This window comes from Bos indicus, chromosome 9 (assembly GCF_029378745.1).
Source record: "Bos indicus isolate NIAB-ARS_2022 breed Sahiwal x Tharparkar chromosome 9, NIAB-ARS_B.indTharparkar_mat_pri_1.0, whole genome shotgun sequence".
Classification (NCBI taxonomy): domain Eukaryota; kingdom Metazoa; phylum Chordata; class Mammalia; order Artiodactyla; family Bovidae; genus Bos; species Bos indicus.
In genome coordinates this window covers 79939517-79960232 of record NC_091768.1, presented here as the reverse complement: position 1 = coordinate 79960232, position 20716 = coordinate 79939517, and the positions used below count along the sequence as shown (strand labels likewise).

The window sequence follows — 20716 nt, the reverse complement described above, 5'->3', positions numbered from 1 at the left end:
TCCTGCATTGGAGGGAGATTCTTTACCAACTGAAGTACAGACTGGTTCCAAATTGGGGAAGGAATATGTCAAGGCTGCATATTGTCACCCTGCTTATTTACTTATAGGCAGAGAACATCATGCCGAGCTGGATGAAGCACAAGCTGGAATCAAGATTGCTGGGAGAAATAACAATAACCTCAGATACACAGATGCCACCACCCTTATGGCAGAAAGTGAAGAACTAAAGAGCCTCTTGTTGAAAGTGAAAGAGGAGTATGAAAAAGTTGGCTTAAAACTCAACATTCAGAAAACTAAGATCATGGCATCTGGTCCCATTACTTCATGGCAAATAGATGGGGAAACAATGGAAACAGTAAGAGACTTTATTTTGGGGGAATTCCAAAATCACTGCAGATGGTGATTGCAGCCATGAAATTAAAAGACGCTTGCTCCTTCGAAGAAAAGCTATGACCAAGTTAGACAACATATTAAAAGGCAAAGACATTACTTTGCCAACAAAGGTCCGTCTAGTCAAAGCTATGGTTTTTCCAGTGGTCGTGTATGGATGTGAGAGTTGGACTATAAAGAAAGCTGAGCGCCAAAGAATTGATGCTTTTGAACTGTGGTGCTGGAGAAGACTCTTGACAGTACTTTGGAGAGCAAGGAGATCATACCAGTCAATCCTAAAGGAAATCAGTTCTGAATATTCATTGGAAGGACTGCTGCTGAAGCTGTAACTCCAATACTTTGGCCACCTGAGTGAAAAACTGACTCATTAGAAAAGACTGATGCTGAGCAAGATTGAAAGCAGGAGGAGAAGGAATTGACAGAGGATGAGATGGTTGGATGGCATCACCAATTCAATGGACATGAGTTTGAGCAAGCTTCAGGAGTTGGTGATGGACAAGGAAGCCTGGCGTGTTGCAGTCCATGGGGTCGCAAAGAGTCAGACACGACTGAGTGGCTGAACTGAACTGATAGTCTCATCTTTGGAATTTCATTGCATTTTAGGTTGTGTTCTCCATGTAAATAATTCCCAAATCTGCATCTCCATTCTTCACCTCTGTCCCATTCACTGGTTCTGCATTTGTGGCTCCAGATGGACACGAGGGCAATGATACCTTCGAAATCCTTTTCTCCCCCATAAATTTCCCATTTCAATTAAAGGCAACTCTGTCCTCCCAGGAGCTGATTTCTCACTACTTCTGCTCTAGACTGTAATTTTTCTCACCTAGACTTTTTATCCCTCCCTTCTCTTTTCTAATCCTTCCTTCCCACCATAACCAAACTAACAGTTATGAAACAAAGCTCATTATCATATCCATCTCTATTTAAAAAATAAAAAAAATTTGCAAAAGAAATTAGGTGTCCACCAAAGCCTGAACATATGAACCTGAAATCAAGTTCCTCCATTCCCTAACATGAATTTCTGATTGTTTCCCCTCAATACTGTCCTCCAATCAGCTATAGGAAAGGACAGTATTTGCCCTGTAGCCTCTGACACATGTCTTTTGCTTACTCTGCAGAAGTTTTTTCCTCCAACAGAATTATACAATACAGGCACACCTTGGAGATATTGTGGGTTTGGTTCCAGACCACTGCAGTAAAGTGAAATATTGCAATAAAGTAAATTACATGAATTTTTTTGTTTCCCAGTACACATAAAAGTTATGTTCACACTGTACTGTAAGTCTATTATGCATACAATAGTATTATGTCTTAAAAAAAACACAATGCACATGCCTTAATTTAAAAATACTTTATTGATTAAAAAATGCTAACCATCATCTGAGCTTTCAGCGAGTTATAATCTTTTTACAATAGTAACATCAAAGATCACTGATCACAAATCACCATTATAAATATAATAATGATGAAAGAACTTGAAATTTTGTGAGAACCACCAAAATGTGACACAGAGACTCTAAATGAGCAAATGTTTTTGGGACAATGATGCCACGGGCCAGTAAGACTTGCTCAATGAAAAGTTGCCAGAAACCTTCCATTTGTAAAAAACACAGTATCTGTGGAGCACAATAAAGTTAAATGGAATAAAATGAGGTGTGCCTATATAAATGTAACAGATAAATTCTTTTCCAGATGCATTTATGTCCATCACAAATCACCTTCATTCTGTTGAGATTTATAATCACTCCAATGGGCTTTATTCAATATGACTTTCAAAAGAATCTCCTATTCTGGCTGTTTTCCTCTAACATATATTATTTTGAATTTCATTTGATTACTTTCGTAAGAGGTTTCCCTGGTGGCTCAGACAGTAAAGAATCTGCCTGCAATGTAGGAGACCTGGCTTCGAAACCCAGGTCAGGAAGATCCCCTGGAGAAGGAAATGGTTACCCACTCCAGTATTCTGGACTGGAGAATTCCATGGACAAAGGACTGTCAAGCTAATCTTATTTCATAAGCCCCAGTCCCTCACTGTGTATATTAAAGTATATTTATGAAAATCAGTAAACCTTTGAGTATGAAAGAGAAATAAGGTGTAACCAAAACAGTCACAGAATCACAGAGTCTTGGCAAGGAACCTTCAGGTCCATCACAGTTCATCATGATGTGAACAGTGACCCTCTGCTGGAACCCCCAATGGCACCCCTGCCAGACAATGTTCTGGCTGCTGCCTGATTCTCCAGCAGGAGGAAGCTCATTTCTTTAGAGGATAGGACATTCCATTGTTGGCAGCTCTTATTGTTAGAAAGTTCTTCCTTACTCTGGGCCAAGACATACTTCCTGGTAACTTTCCCTCATTACTCCCAGCTCTAGTGCTACAAACATTTGGCCTTCTGTTATTCTGGAAAGTTAGGTAATAGGATCCCTACAGTCTGTTAACGTTTGCAAAGCCAGTGTATTGTTTTATGGGGCCTGGGATGGCATAGTCCGGATATATGCCATATGCCAAACCCTAACCAATGTCATATACGTCTATTCTGTCTGGTAATGTGGATTCGTTTTACCTTTCTTCTTTTTTTTTTTTTTTTACCACTTTCTTCCTTTGGCCAAACTTGCTGTTTTGATTCTATTGCCTACATGAAACGGCATTTTTTTTTCCTAGCTGCCCCACTGGATTATTTCTTCTACCCTCTGTCTTTCTGCTACTGACCATATTTCTAGCATTTCCAGTTGAGAAGTCATACTTTGAGTCTCACTGTGGAAACATCTTAAAACTACCAGAGAACAGACGGCTGTACCCATTCATTGGGAGTTACTGGAAAATCCAGTCTCCTTCCCCAGTCAACAATCTTGCATCATTAATTGGCAATAATTTATACCAGCTCTCCTTCAGCTAACACCATTAGTTTATAGATATATTGCCCCTTGAAAAAGATTAGCAAAAATCCATTTGAATTAAGGGGAATGATAGTGTGGACAGGACACAGGATTGGAGACAGAAGGCCTGAATCAAGCCCTCCCTGCCTCAAAGACCCTAAGGTGATGATGGGCAAATCAATTAACTTCTCTGCAGTTCAATTTCCTCATCCCTAAATAACAATAATAAACTACATACCAGAGACATCTATCCTTGTTTCAGCCACACTGTAGCAAGACATGGGCATTTTTACCTTCATCCTCAAAGATCTAAACATTAAATTCTGTTTCCAAGTTCCCAGGACCCGAAACCTAAAGATGATGAAGGTGAGTTAACAATCCAGTTGACCTGATTCCAACACCCACACTTGCATATAACACACACTAAAATGAGGAAGAAGAATTTGCTGATAATCAAGGCCTATCATATTTTAGGATTCTAATGACATATGCAAATACTTAGTGAATAGTAAAATAGTTTAGAAGGGATAAAACCCTGTCAAACCAACAGTGAATATGCTTGGTGATAAATTAAAACGAGTCATCATACAGTCCTCTTTTTCTAGTCATCGGGGCCTCTCATTCTGTCTGAAGTTGTTTCCTGGGTGGGTCTAATCACTGAGACATTGATTACTTGACAAATTCAAGAAAGAAAATAACTTCACGTTGTCTCATTAATCAAGTCTTGTATCATATACTCTCTTTGTTGTGACATGGGAGGCGAATGACAGGATCATACTTTTCCAGTGTTATCACCATTTGGATGATGTAAGACTGTTCAAACACCTCTGAGTCAGTGAGGTGAGAGCCAGGCTATTTTTATGCTCAGCAGACTTCCTAGTGTAGGTAGCTAGGATGGAAACTAGACGGCTCACTGACACTCCCACTTGTTTCACCTTCTAAGCATCTGGACAGAAGTCCTTCCCTAAAAGATTTAAGAGCTCCTATTGGCCTCTTCCTTGTGCCATAATCCTTCAGACCACACTACAGTTTTTCCCTTGTTTCTCTGGAGTGGGAGAGAAAGAGCCTCAAGGACGTTCCTACTAATTCACATATACAGAGAAGGAAGGTCTGGATAAAACCCCAAAGATTAGAAAAACAGATGTATTGATATATAAAATAAACATTATCTTTATCTCTCTTGCAAAAGCTATCATTTCTTGGCTTGGTCAATAATTGTGTTTTATGGCCACACAACACCCAACCTTCACAGCAAGATTTATGAGGAAAGGAAGTCATTTCCTCGAGAAACTGCCTTAGAATGAGGTAGCTCATTATCTAAGCCAGCAGAATGTCAACTCTGCTTAACCCAGACTTCCTTCACAAATGAGGCGAAAAACATCCTGGTTAAAAACATTCTAGTTTAGTGGAGAATAGAGAAAGGTCATCAAGCCAATATTCACATAATCTACTTTTATTAAAAATAAAAACTTTCTATCTCTATGGAAAGTCATCTAGTGTTTACATGTTTACATTTCTTCATGAACTGAATTAGAGATTAGTGAATTGAGAGTATCACTAATATGCCAGAACATGCTACTACTCATCACTATGCTAGCAAGTTCAGTATCCACATTTTTTTTCAAGGAAGGAAGGGAAGCTATTACATAATACAGAGATACAGTCATGCTATAAAGTAAGCAACAAGGGGTAATCTACCCATGTGTTGACATTAAATTCTGTTACATTTACTTTTAGAAGAACTGAGTGCCAGACCTTTTTCTGGAACTCCAATAATATATATTTTAGATTTGACAGTATTTTGTTCTAAAGATCTGTATTTAATTTCCCCCTTGTAAAGCTCTCATTGACACAAAGTATCAATACAGTCCTGAATCGTAAAAATGCAGCTAACTTTTGTGAGACAACAATATATCTCTGCATCTCATTAAAAGATGGCCTAACACAGGACAAAAAAATTAACATGAAAACATGCCAAATTCCACAAGCTGTGAATTAAGTTGATTAGTTAATGGAGAGGGGGTGGGAAAACTAGTGACACATATTTTCCTACTTAGTCATAAATACACTAAAAAAAAAGAGAGAAGGAGAGCAATTTTTAAAAAAATAGAGCAGAGGGCAATAGTTTTCATGAACTCTTCTCTTCCATTAACCCTGCTAAGAGTGATCAATATTGTTGCTTTAAAATTGTCTTAAATATATACCAATCTAGATCTATAGTCTGTGAACACAGTGCATTTCAGAACAATTTCCATCTATGAAAATAAAACGAGGTTAAGTTAAAGACATTTCTAAGAAGTTTTCTTTTAGCATCCTTTTCAGAGGGTCATGTCATTGTTGGATTCCCACTGCATTTTCGTCATTGAGAGTGATGATTATACCAGCAAACACAGAACAGAAGAATCTTTTTTCATTTCTGACCCTGCAAGATGAGATCACAGAAAGCCTCACACAAAGCCCATGGGCTGCAGGACATGTTTCACTGGGCCTAAAAAGACACAGCCCTCTTCACTGTGACTTTCTTTGAACTACAGGCTTTAAAGGAGCCGTAAGGGTTGAGGTGGGTGGGGGTGGAGGGAGGAAGGGAGGCAGGGACAGAGGCAAGAAGAGGCAGTGTATCTTCTCAGAACTAGAGGCATCCGGATGGCCAAAGTTAGGAGTGAATGGGGAAACACTAAAATATCCAGGACAATTGAAAAACATTAGCCTTTAATAAATTTTTTTTTTTCCTTTCCTGTTATATCCACATCACTCACAGCATTTCTGACCTCAACTCCAAAGGAGAGTGGGCTTCATCAGTGACTTTCAGGCAAAGGCAAGTTTTGCTTCTGTCCTGCCATGGGCAAAACTGTTGATCAACCCCCGTTATATAAATGAAGCTCAAAACACTCTTTTTGGAAACAATTCTCAAATGTCTTTACACGGGCAAGAACTCCATGCTTTAAAAAATATTGCGCTACGGTTCCTCTGACATATAATAAATTGAAAATTGACTTTCTGACATACAAAGAACATGTTTTTATACTCTAGTAATAAAAATGGAAAGAGTAAGTTGTAAATTCCTCCTCCTCAAAACCCCAAATGAAAGACCATTAGGGAAAAAGGCATATAAACTGTTTTCAACTTTCAGCCCACTGAATGCATTCAATACTACACGGTTGTAAGAGATCAAATCTGTCTTCTCAAGCATATTTTGTTTCTTTTCCTCAGGGGAAAAAGCAAGGTATCAAATATCATCTGTTTCTTGATGCTGAACAGAATATAGAAAACCCTGACTCCAAAAATGGATCTGGTGACCTGGTTATATGACACTAAGGGTTAGGGGAAGACCTTTTCTTAATATGGTTTTCATGATTAATGAGTGATATTACCATATTTACTCCCACATCTTTCTGGCTTGCAGAAGCCCTTCTGTCTTGAGAATACCATCAAGAAAAAATGTTTTCACCACCTAATTTCTAACCTCCCCTTACCCTGTTTTCTGCTTATAAAAAAAATTGCAGTAGCAAATTAAAAAAATTTTTTTTCAGCAGAACATTTTTTTTTTCCTTGCCAGGACCTGTTAAAGACTAAAATAAAGGAACCAACAGCTGCTGGCGATGGTCTGCAGTGAAAAGTAAAGTTCAAGACCAACACTCACATACCTAGCCTTTGCACGGCTGCCCTTCCCCTACCATCTTTTTTCCTACCCTCTTCCCATTATAGGTGGCAGATTAGTGGCAGATGTATGACTATCACAAACTTATGGGAGGAATAAGAAAGCTTAAGGAGTAAACTGGAAATGCCTCAGCTACATAAGCAGTAAAAGAACCAATGTTTAAATGAAAAAAAAAAACTTTCAGCTAAGGAACACCTTTCCACCACTTCCAGGGTCCTCATTTACCTTTGTGTGGATCACAAGAGCAGTGACTCGGGGATGGCAGCTTTCTACAAATAATACTTATTCACCGAAATAAAGAGGAAACACTCAAAATTGTAGATTAAGGTCAATGAGAAATGTCATGGATTTATACAAATAGATAAACATTGCAGCAGACGGCTGATGCCCAAAAGTTGGATGCTTATGTCATCACTTACTTCCCTTTCAAAAGTGAAAACATTAGAGGAGAAAAAGGAATATTACATTGAAATGAATTTTTAGCACAAACATTCTCTTTATGCCACTTTAAGCTATTATTAGGTTATTAAGATAAACAAGCAAGCAACATTTAGAAAGGAAAAAACAACTGCTAATGAGACATGCACATTCCTGCACTAACCCCGGAAAAGTCTTCCCAACTGGTGGTTTTCCCTAAAGTTCATTTTTAAGATCCTTGGTTGAAATAAAATATTATTTCTCAAAATAATATTTACTTGGTGAATAACTATTCACCCTGCTAACAATATAGCAAACACTTCATTGGTACTTTCCAAGAGATCAGGCTCTGCTCAATATGTTACATGGATTCTTTCACTGAATTGCCACAATGACCCTAGGAAGTAGGAACTATGGTGACTTCATTCCACAGAGAAGTAATTTTTCCCAAGGCTGTATCCCCGGTACACAAGCAAGAGTACCAGAATTTCCAACTCACAGTTTGACTTCAGAGCCCATGTACTGAACCACTGCGCTCTCCCATCTCAGGCTCCACATGAGGGATGCGGACATCAACAAGAACAGTGTTATAAACGCTAGACAGACTCCTTGGATACATCAAGAAAAAAATGAAACTTAATTAACCAGAATTTCAACTGCAATGAATGAGTTAAAACAGCTGACCTCAAACTTTAGCCTGCGTGGGAATCGCTTTGGAGGGCTTGTTTACAGGCAAACTGCTGGACCCCACACCCAGAGTTTCTGAGTCAGTAGGCAAGGATGGGGCCCAAGAATGTACATTTCTCCCAAGTTCCCAGATGATACTGATAGTGTTTGGCCCAGGACCAGATCACACTTTAATTACCACTGGTATAAAACATCACTCTGGTGATACTTTGATTGAAACATAAGGGGTGAATTTTTTGAGTACTATTACTGAATCAGGCATATAGTACATACCCTGACTCCTACTTAAGGAGATGAGGTAAATTTAATCAGAAAAGGATGGGCATGTGAGGGTGTGGACTCTTCATAGCCTCTGCTTGTTTGGTATCTGTGGGCCATTTAGGGATCTGTGGTGATGGTGGGTTAGTCGCTAAGTCATGTCCAACTCTTGCGATCCCATGGACTGTATAGACTGCTAGGCTCCTCTGTCCATGGGATGAGCCAGGCAAGCATACTGGAAGTGATTGCCATTTCCTTCTCCAGGGGATCTTCCTGACCCAGGGATCAAACCAGGCTCTCCTGCATTGCAGGCAGAGTCTTGATCAACTGAGCCATCAGGAAAGCCCTTGGGGATCTACTTTTCACATTAATTAAAGAACCTGCAGTAGGAGCCACAAGAACTATGTTCTGGTTCTTATGCTACACAATTATGATTAAATATTCAATTCAGTCTCCTCTGGAACATAGGAACAATAATTCCCTTCCTTTTTTTTTCTTCTTAAATACACCAAAGAGCAATATACAAAATAAAGCAGCATGACTGAGACACTGATTTAATTTGATTTAATCTCAAAACATAGGACTTCTGTTTCTTTAGAGAAGATTACTTTTTATACAAGTTTATGATTATTGATCCTAATGATGAGTTAGGATTAGAGCATATTTTAATTCAAAAATTTCCTAAAAAAAAAAAAAAAAAAAATTCCCTAAAGAGAGACAATGAAAGTGGAAAAACTGAAAAGGAGTTTACCCTTTATAAAAATAATTGACTTTTAAATAATAAAATGAAGAGAGACTGTTTACACAATCCTCTTGAGATGAATGAATAGGAACAGAAGAAAAGGTGGGGTAACAATTAAAGCCAGGTACAAGAGTTCTGTTGTTACACAGTTATCAAGAAAATGGAAATAAAAGCAAAAATGAACAAATGGGACCTAATTAAACTTAACAGCTTTTGCACAATGAAGGAAACTATAAGCAAGGTGAAAAGACAGCCTTCAGAATGGGAGAAAATAATAGCAAACAAAGCAACTGACAAAGAATTAATCTCAAAAATATACAAGCAGTTCAGACAGCTTAATTCCAGGAAAAGAAATGACCCAATCAAAAAATGGGCCAAAGAACTCAACAGACATTTCTCCAAAGAAGACATACAGATGGCTAACAAACACATGAAAAGATGCTCAACATCACTCATTATCAGAGAAATGCAAATCAAAATCACAATGAGGTACCATCTCACACTGGTAAGAATGGCTGCTATCCAAAAGTCTACAAATAAATGCTGGAGAGGGTGTGGAGAAAAGAGAACCTTCTTACACTGTTGGTGGGAATGCAAACTAGTACAGCCACTAAGGAGAACAGTGTGGAGATTCCTTAAAAAACTGGAAATAGAACTGCCATATGACCCAGCAATCCCACTGCTGGGCATACACACCAAGGAAACCAGAATTAAAAGAGACACGTATACCCCAATGTTCATTGCAGCACCATTTACAATAGCTAAGACATGGAAGCAAATGGATAAGAAAGATACACAATGGAATATTACTCAGCTTTTAAAAAGAACACATTTGAATCAGTTCTAATGAGGTGGATGAAACTAGAGCCTATTATACAGAGTGAAGTAAGTCAGAAAGAAAAACACACCAATACAGTATATTAACGCATATATATGAAGTTTAGAAAGATGGTAACGATGACCCTATATGCGACATAGCAAAAGAGACACAGATGTAAAGAACAGAATTTTGGACTCTGCGGGAGAAGGTGAGGGTAGGATGATTTGGAAGAATAACAGTGAAACATATATATTACTATATGTGAACTAGATCACCAGTCCAGGTTTGATGCATGAGACAGGGTGCTCAGGGCCAGTGTACTGGGATGACCCTGAGGATGGGATGGGGAGGGAGGTGGGAGGGCGGTTTAGGATAGGGAACACATGTACACCCATGGCTGATTCATGTCAATGTATGGCAAAAACCACTACAATAGTGTAAAGTAATTAGCCTCCAATGAAAACAAATAAATTAATTTTTAAAAAAGGTAATACATATTTCCTAGACATATCTAACAGCCTCAGAACTTTATTCTATGTCTGCACTAATAAAATCTGTTTCTTACTAGCACTGATTTCCCATATTGTGTTCAGAAACAACATTTCCTAATATAAAAGGTGAACCTCACTTGCTAAATTTGAATTAGGGGATTTTTACAGTTTAAACAGAAAGTTGTTGTTACAAGATTCCCAGTTCCTCCTAGTCCTCAAAGACTTAATAAAAACAGAAAACTAAATTCCTCTTTTTCTTGTCCTGTCATTCTTTTAGTTGAAGCTGTGGCTCATTTGTTTCATCCTTATTTTACAAGGTTTTGAAAATTAAAACAATTAAAAAATCTCCCACTGGCAATTACATTACAACTGAAAAGAACTTAATAAGTGTGAATAACCAAAGTATTAGAGCAAGATGGAAAACTAGTCTTTCATAACCAGACTGAGATGAGAAATTATAACTTTTACAATACTCGTGATTTGGTACTGATTCATTAAATAATGTATGGAGACTTTTCTGCATGCCATCAGTTTCTGACAGAATGATCTGTGTCAATTAATCTGAAAAGGATTCTTAAAGTGAGAAGACTTCTAAATGAAAAACAAATGTATGCAAATATAAATCCCACAAATGGACAAAAAGGGTTCACCAGCCCCCCAGTACACACACACGCTCTCCCCAACCTTCACACAACCTGATTGATGGCCTTTTCTACAGATGTGTTTCTGTGATCACTTCAGCCATGAAGCCTCTGTTTCCACCTAATATGTGAGTTTTGATAACAGATGATCTCAGTCTCACAGGATGAGTCTGTCTCTGCACCACTAATTTGAAAGAACAGGGAACAGTCAAGGGGTACATAAGAACAAAACAACTCTGTTCTGGACAAGGAGTCAGCATTCAGTGCAACACTCATCTTGAAACACATTCAAGACCAAAAACAAAAAGAAGACAAAGAAGATGCTAAGGGCCTGAAAATGATAATAATATTGCATATTATAAATAATTAGGCTCAATTTGATATGACAATTTTGCAATGGTATGTATAATAACCACATGATCAGTCATGTCTGACTCTTTGTGAACCTTTGGACTATAGCTGATCAGGCTCCTCTAAGAGTCTTGTTAATCTTTAACTCCTGTTTCTTTTTGTATCAGTTCAGTTCAGTCACTCAGTTGTGTCCGACTCTTTGCGACCCCATGAATCGCAGCACGCCAGGCCTCCCTGTCCATCACCAACTCCCGGAGTTCACCCAGATTCACGTCCATTGAGTCAGCGATGCCATCCAGCCATTTCATCCTCTGTCGTCCCCTTCTCCTCCTGCCCCCAATCCCTCCCAGCATCAGAGTCTTTTCCAATGAGTCAACTCTTCGCATGAGGTGGCCAAAGTACTGGAATTTCAGCCTCAGGATCAGTCCTTCCAATGAACACCCAGGACTGATCTTCTTTAGGATGGACCAGTTGGATCTCCTTGCAGTCCAAGGGACTCTCAAGAGTCTTCTCCAACACCACAGTTCAAAAGCATCAATTCTTCGTCGCTCAGCTTTCTTCATAGTCCAACTCTCACATCCATACATGACCACAGGGAAAACCATAGCCTTGACTAGACGGACCTTTGTTGGCAAAGTAATGTCTCTGCTTTTGAACACGCTATCTAGGTTGGTCATAACTTTCCTTCCAAGGAGTGTCTTTTAATTTCATGGCTGCAATCACCATCTGCAGTGATTTTGGAGCCCCCAAAAATAAAGTCTGACCCTGTTTCCATTGTTTCCCCATCTATTTCCCATGAAGTGATGGGACCGGATGCCATATGTTAGTTTTCTGAATGTTGAGCTTTAAGCCAACTTTTTCACTCTCCTCTTTCACTTTCATCAAGAGGCTCTTTAGTTCCTCTTCACTTTCTGCCATAAGGGTGGTGTCATCTGCATATCTGAGGTGATTGATATTTTTCCCGGCAATCTTGATTACAGCTTGTGCTTCTTCCAGCCCAGCGTTTCTCATGATGTACTCTGCATAGAAGTTAAATAAACAGGGTGACAATAAACAGCCTTGACGTACTCCTTTTCCTATTTGGAACCACTCTGTCGTTCCATGTCCAGTTCTAACTGTTGCTTCTTGACCTGCATACAGGTTTCTCAAGAGGCAGATCAGGTAGTCTGGTATGCCCATCTCTTTCAGAATTTTCCACAGTTTATTGTGATCCACACAGTCAAAGGCTTTGGCATAGTCAATAAAGCAGAAATAGATGTTTTTCTGGAACTCTCTTGCCTTTTCGATGATCCAGCGGATGTTGGCAATTTGATCTCTGGTTCCTCTGCCCCTTCTAAAACCAGCTTGAACATCTGGAAGTTCACGGTTCACATATTGCTGAAGCCTGACTTTGAGAATTTTGAGCATTACTTTACTATGAAGCCTTTACTTCTATTTAATTATTCTTTTTGGTAAATTTCCCAGAAATTAATCAGAGATACAGCATCATCACCCTGGATGAACTAGCACAGACTAGTTTTAAAAATCAAACATCTATTTTTAATTTTAGTAAAATTTATAAATACTCATTTGAATGAGAAGTATATCATATAAATTGATGAATGTTTAAAAGCACTGGCTACATAATGTTTCTAAATAATGCATACTGAGACTATTTTAACTTGATTTAAAAGAATAAAGCACAAGCACAATGAATTTTGAAATATTTGGTCATAAAAAAGTCAACAGTACCAAGTCCAAAATGTACTAATTCCTATATTACAAAAAAATAAGCTCCAAGATGGTTGTTTGGATTTTAGAATGTTTTTTTCCCATGGAAAGAACATTATAAAATTCAGTTAAAATCCCAGGCCAACTCATAACATAGCTAAGGCAAAATTAACAGCAGCCCAGAATCCCAAATCTACTTAACACCCTAGAGCCTCAGCCCAAGATTCTGTTAAGCTAGGAGCCTTCTGGGAAAGGTACAGAATATAAAGATCATGGAAGCTCCAGTGCCTCCCCCACATCCCCACTCCCACAGTGCTATGGAAAGGGGAGGAAGGCGGGTTACTTTAGGAGGTGTGCTGGAAGCTGAAACCTACCGCAGGGACAGCTCAGTCAAGAAAAGACAGGAAGAGGAAAACTTCACAATATTGGACTCTCAGGCACGTTGTTTCATTAAAGCCAGAGTTCTCATGTTATTAACGTCATAGGAAGTTTGTCTTAAGTACTATATAAATTGGAGTACACAAACAGAGCCAAAATGAATGAAATGCAGACTAAGCCACCAGGGTCTGCAGCACTCTGAACAGTTCAATAAATCTACTCCAGTATGATAACTAAAAAGGACGGTTGTGTCTTGGTCTACTTTTTCGTGACACAGCTTCGTGCTTTTCACATCAAACCCATAGAGTGGATGGGTTACCTTAATCTTAAATGTCTCCTTTTAAATAATGTACTTTAATTCATTCACATTGCAATACCCATACTCTCTTAGTTTTGTGAAGAAGAAGAAGACATAGCCCCCACATTCTAGGCACTCATTAGCAATAAAAAAGCAAATATAAATATGAATAAAAATAAAACACAATCCAGCAATAAAACACAGAATAAGTACAAATTATTATAGAACTCCAAAGGAGAAATGGGAAAAGAATTGGAGATATAGAAAATATTTCCTGCTTCATTTCTACCTTTAAAATGTTATCTAACAAGTATATATATATACATGAAAATTAAGGGAAAAAAACCTACTCATCTTACCAGCCTCATTTTAAATGTTCCCCACATGAGGAAGCATTTAACACAAGTCTTAAGATCAGGAAGCACCTTGCTGCTGCTACTGCTAAGTCACTTCAGTCGTGTCTGACTCTGTGCGACCCCATAGACAGCAGCCCACCAGGCTCCTCTGTCCATGGGATTTTCCAGGCAAGAATACTGGAGTGGGCTGCCATTGCCTTCTCCATGTAGCAAAAAAGGAGAAAGGAGTTTTAGACTGAGGAAATAGTGTAAGGAGGACTTAGAGGCAGGGAGATATATGAAATATCAGAGAAAAATATATTCTCCAATTTATCTATTTCTTAGATTATGAATAAGGAACCTTCGAAATAGCTTAGAAAATACTAGTAAAGAATACATGGTGAAGGATCTCAAATGTTAATCCATAAGGGCAGTAATTAACTCAGCAACCAAAAGCTCTTCAAGGTTCCTGAGCAAATAACCTTCCTTCCTGCTGGTTCCTGCCAGCCACAATAAAAGATCCTGCGTGTTGCAACTAAGAACTCCATGTTCTTAGTTTACACGAAATGGTTTACACAAAATGTTTACACAAAAGTGGTTTATTACTAGCTTACAGATGAAAACAGGCATTAATAGCACCAGTTTTTCTATTATTACAAAAGTTGAGGTAAGAAACCATCAGGCTCTACATAAGAACGAAGAGCATGGACTTCCCTGGTGGTCCAGAGGTTAAGAATCTGCCTTGCAACGCAGGGATTGCAGGTTCGACTCCTGACTGGGGAGCTAAGATCCCACATGCCATGGGGCTACTGACCCCATGTGCCACAACTAGAGAGCAGCCTGCCAGCCACAGTGAAAGATCCTGCATGCCACAACTAGGAACCAACATAGCCAATAATTAATTAATTTAAAAAAAACCTTAGGAGGAAAAATAATGAAGAGCATTCAAAAGACCAAGGAGATACAAGAGATGTTCCCAGATTTAGCAAAAGATTAGGCTTTACAGGGGGGTTCCCTAATAGCTCAGTTGGTAAAGAATCCACCTGCAATGCAGGAGATCCCGGTTCGATTCCTGGGTCAGGAAGACCCCCCTGGAGAAGGGATAGGCTACCCACTCCAGGATTCTTGGGTTTCTCTTGTGGCTCAGCTGGTAAAGAATCCACCTGCAATATGGGAGACCTGGGTTCAGTCCCTGGGTTGGGAAGATTCCTTGGAGAAGGGAAAGGCTACCCACTCCAGTATTCTGGCCTGGAGAATTCCATGGACTCTATAGTCCATGGGGTCACAAAAAGCTGGACACAACTGAGCGACTTTCACTTCACTTCACTTCACTTCACTTCACTTGGGTTTTACAGAAGTGTTGCTAAGGAAGAGTCAAAGATATCATTGGCACTTTGATTCTGGAGGGAAGAAACATTACAGTAGTAACACTGAAACCAGGAAAAAGCAGCTCAGACTGAAGAATACCTTAGGCTGCAGCCCAGAGATCCACAAGAGGCTCTCCTAGCCAACATGCACTTAACCGATGCCTCAGGTTAAACTACTTCGATGACTTTCTTTGTAAAACACTGAATGATGCAGCAAGTTGAATATTCAAAGCTAATGACCCTCTGAATAGCTGTTCCCATTAGTTGAGTTGGGCTTATTAGATGATATTTGTTACTATTTTTTCCAGTTATACTTCATATTCTAGTTATGAAATTTACTGTATTTTACATGACTCAATAAATATACAAAAGTAAAAGGATATATAAGCCTATGAAAACTTGGTCAAATCATTAGAAAGATTTTGAATAAAGGTAAATAAAAATAGCTGTTTAATAATGACTAAATGATAAAACTCAAAAATAAGGATTCTGTGCTCAGATCACTTCATAAGCAATCTCTCTTCACTCTAAAGGAGTCAAAATTAAAAATCACTGTGCCATATGTAAACTATATCTCAATAAAACTGGAAGAAAAAAAATCAATGATGACACTTCATGGGCATGATTTACTCAAGAGAGACAGCACTCTCCAATTAACAAATCAGTCCTCAAAGAAAAGAACTTTGCTGTGTATCAAATGATTGGCAAATAAACGCAAGCTTACATTAAGTTCAGATAAAGTGGTAGGGACTCCTGCTTCAGCCATAATGAAGTAACAAGTATTGGACTTCCCCTCCCAGCATACAAACATATAAGTGGACAAAATACATGAAAAAAACGTTTTCAGACATTGGATAACTGACAAAACAAACCTCTGATGCTTAACAGAAAGAAACACAGGAAGTATAAGCCCCATATTTCTGTCTGACAGCACTTTCCGAGCAATTGCACAGGTAACTAATTAGAGAGTGGTGGCTTCACAAGATAGAAGAGCCATAAAATCTCCCCTACTCTATCATTATGTAGGCTTGATTTCAAAGTACGACCAGTGTCTTAACAATATATGAAGTTTTTTTTTTTTTTAAGAAAAATAAAACGCTGCCCTATCCGATGGGCATAATTAACTTATAACGCTAGCACAGGTCCCACTTACTAAAACATCAGCTAAATCAGCTTAATTGTAAACTTCTCTGAAACTCAGAAATGAGATGAGACTTTAAAATGTAAAAATTGAGCTTCATCTTTTTTTAACACTTACTGAAGTTTAAAATGATGCCATTTTCCCCCTTTGGATTTCCTCAAATTATCCACCCAATAAGGATACATTCTCTCTTTCAGAAGATGTCTTTGTATAGTCTGGGATCTTAATATTAACAGTTGATGATTACTCGTTCCATTATTTTGATTCCATCAATGGCTACATTCTCATTACACCCTTCCCAGGCAAACAGTGACCTTCATCCAGGGACACAGTCACCGCAGGTGCATCTTCTGAAATGAGACTGCCTTGACTGATGCTTTCAACCCACTATTTACCCACGACAACCTCTCAAGTCAGGAACCAGAGCAGAACAAATAACCCCTCAGAAAGCATTCACCAGGTGCTGAGTCTGCTCTAGGCTGGAATTTTTAAGTGTTTGTAATTTACTTTCGGGTTCATGCTTTATATTTGCTGAGCAATCAACTTTACAAAAAGATTTGTGGAGTTTTTCACAAATACCATGTGTTTGTGAAACTAGTACAAATCCCTTTATACTAAATGATAAATAGTTCTGTTAAGATAAAATGAACAGAAAGAAAAATATGAAAAAAGAAAAATAACACTACAACTAATGGAGTGAATGTTCTTGAGGCTTCCTTTTTTCTTTCATTTTTATTAAGAGTAACAAGCCAATAATATCAATAAATCTCCATTAAGGTATTGGTCAAGAAGCAAAATCTGATAAGTAATTATATACTGATCATTGTATGTATTTTTATTAAATGAAGGAAAGACTCACAGAAAAGGTCTGCCAGGTAAAGATACAGTTAAGTTAAACTTTTGAATATAGAGGCTAAAGGAGGGTGAAATGAAAGCTTAACTGGAATTAGGTGAGGTTTCATCCTTTGCAGAAATGTCTACAAACAGAGATAAAAGAGTATTTGTAAGTACTGAAAATATCTGAATAAGCATATCTAATTCATAAATAATAAAACTAAATAACCCTTTCCTGCTAGCCAAACAAAACAGAACAAAAGCCAGAAAATCAACAAAGAGGTTGTATTTTAGAAAGCTGTTATTTAATTCTTTATATAGCTAATAAAATCCTGACAATTCTGGATATATCAGAGGTCTACTTATTGTGTCCTAGAACTATTCTGGCTTTCCAGGTAACTCAGTGGTGAAGAATCGCCTGCCAATGCAGGAGACTCGAGTTTGATCCCTGCGTTGGGTAGATCCCCTGGAAAAGGAAATGGCAACCCACTCCAGGATGCTTGCCTGGGAAATCCAATGGACAGAGGAGCTTGGCAGGCTACCATCCATGAGGTCACAAAGGGTAGGACACGACTTAGCGACTAAACAGTAGCAGCAGAACTATTACTAATATTTTTTTCACTTAGCTGAGACTTCTTTTTGAGGTGTAACTGACACATGCTAAAATGCATAGATTTTAAGTGTGCTGTTCAATCAGGTTTGAGGATGAATACCCCTATGTAACTACATTCCAACCAAAATCTGGAACATTTCCATCAACCCAATGTATCTTGAAGTGTCTCCTTCTAGTCAGTTGCTCCCTGGAACTCAATCATTCAGTGTAACCATTTTCAACCACCTTCTGCCTGATTTTGCCAGAAACAGGATCTGAAAAATCAGGCACACATGCTTCACTACAGGTAATAACTGTCTCCTCCCACCTAGAGTCCACAAGGAATAAAGCTCTAGTATACACACTGAGAAGGTATTTCTGAGTAGAAAAGAACGTCTTGGCAAAATTTTAGTTCAGAGTCAGCATTTAACTCATGTTACTGATGGATCAAAGTACTCAAAGAAACTTAGCAGTGTCAGTGGTATCGAAGCAAACTTTTCATTCTCATCATTAGCTTAGAGGCATCAAAAAAATCAGTAATACCATGGTATGTGCAGCTCAAGTTTTAATAAAATCCAAAGTAGGTTTATATTTTTTAAAATGTACTTTTCAAAGGCAGTTTTCTCTTCAGCAACACAGGATTCACTTGTGTTTTTAACCTGAAATAACCCAATAGATTGTATTGATGACTAGGATTATTAAGATATAAATATTCAGATGGTACTATGGTCTTACTTTGGAAAAAATTAAAAGTTATCCTTTAATAATAGGAGAAAAAAAGTTCAATTTGATGATTAGACTTCAAATCTGATTTTAGTTTCCAGATGAATAACAAAACTGGTTTAGTTTCTATATTCTGCCCTAAGAGCTAAAAGACTCCTTGGTAGTTCAGCTGGTAAAGAATCCACCTGCAATATAGGAGATCCTGGTTCAATTTCTGGGTCAGTTCGATTCCTGGGTCGGGAAGATCCCCTGAAGAAGGGATAGACTACCCACTCCAGTATTCTTGATTCCCTGTAGCTCAGCTGGTAAAGAATTTGCCTGCAATGCGGGGGACCTGGCTTTGATTCTTGGGTTGGGAAGATCCCCTAGAGAAGGGAACGGCTACCCACTCCAGTATTCTGGCCTGGAGAATTCCATGGACTGTATATGTATAGTAATTATTATACAATTTTATGAAATATCCCCCCTTAAATAGCTGGTCTTCCATAAAGATAGAAAGGTTGAACCCCTAAACATCTCAAAGGACTCTTGAGAGTCCCTTGGACTGCAAGGAGATCAAACCAGTCAATCCTAAAGGAAATCAACACTGAATAGTCATCAGAAGGACTGATGCTGAAGCTGAAACTCCAATACTTTGGCCACCTGATGTGAAGGGCTGACTCATTGGAAAAGCCCCTGATGCTGGGAGAGACTGAGGAGAAGGGAGTGACAGGGATGAGATGGTTGGATGGCATCACCAACTCAACGGACATGAGTTTAAGCAAATACCAGGAGATAGTGAAGAACAGGGAAGCCTGGTGTGCTGCAGTCCATGGGGTTGCAGAGTCAGACCCAACTGAGCATGTACTCACACACACACACACACAGTAGGGCAAGCGCTTGACCACTTGATGGCATTATAAAGCTAGAGAGCTGTGACATTACATCAAGTAAGGACTGTGGACTCTATCCTGTGGGCGATGAGAATCTTAGGGGAACTTCATCAGGGTGGTGGCATGATTCCAACTGTGGTTTAACAGAAACCTGGATGCAAGGGGATGATCAGGAGCTCACACAATATTCCTGGTGTAGATGAGAGCCCCAGTCGTTAAAAAGTTAACGAAGGCATTTCCAACCTAGATTCAGCAACTGTTGATCACAACAAAATAGGAGTTTGAGCATGAAAGAGAAAGCATCTAGTGTGTCTAAAATTTTATTAATATCTCCAGCTTTTTGATGTATCTATGAATGCAGTTCACTAAGGAGGAAAGGAAGGCTGCCATTTCTGAAGTAAAATGACATGATAGAGAAAAAGCATAAACTACAGATTCAATAAACCAAAGACAATTCTACTACTGAGTTACCTAACTGTCATCTAAGGAAGTTCTTACCCTCTGCTCCTCAAGCATACCTTTCTGGTTACACGTATCTTACTGAACTACAACTGACAGTGACCTGGCTATCCTCTAACTGAGCTGGAATCCCTCATTCAGTTTCGATAGCACTTTTCCTCCAGCTACATCCTCCACCGTCTGGCCTCCCCATTACATGTCTACGTTCAGTCTTGAGTCTCTTCTGCAGAGATCCTTATTCTAGAAACAGGAAGTACTGATCCTTTCATAAAATCACTTTCAGTGCACTTGTGGGTTCGTCCTTGACCTTTTCTCTGCCTACATTGCCCTTCTCCATTTCCATATTCACTTTCTATCTTCTTGCTTTCAGTTAAGGTCAGAGATGATACTCAGTAGGGATGAACCACTCCCACAACTGCATCAGATTTTACAGCCAGCCCTCCAACCTGATTACAGAGCAAGTTCTTCAAATGGTGAATGACAAAGCCATACCATTTGGTAAATATTTTTTCATCACCCTTGATACAAGATGGAGTTTTAACACTACCTCCTGTGTGCAAACTTTTCTGAGATCTCTTCTGTTATCCCTTGATATCAGAGTCACAATTTTATTAGACCACATATCACAGTCCTTCCTGTTTGTCTCATGTCAGTCTCCCCAACAACACTAAAACT

General features: G+C 38.7%; 1 protein-coding gene across 9 annotated transcripts in view; it reads right to left on the bottom strand.

The window, feature by feature from the left end:
* Positions 1 to 20716, bottom strand: part of ADGRG6 (adhesion G protein-coupled receptor G6) — a 153578-nt gene that overhangs the window by 113106 nt on the left and 19756 nt on the right. The window contains exon 1 of one of the 9 annotated variants that reach the window (XM_070796265.1): positions 7842 to 8951. The exons of the other annotated variants lie outside the window; for them this stretch is intronic. The gene's annotated coding sequence lies outside the window, so the exon portion shown is untranslated. Of the gene's footprint in view, positions 1 to 7841; positions 8952 to 20716 lie in introns of those variants that run through there. 9 annotated transcript variants of the gene reach the window in all.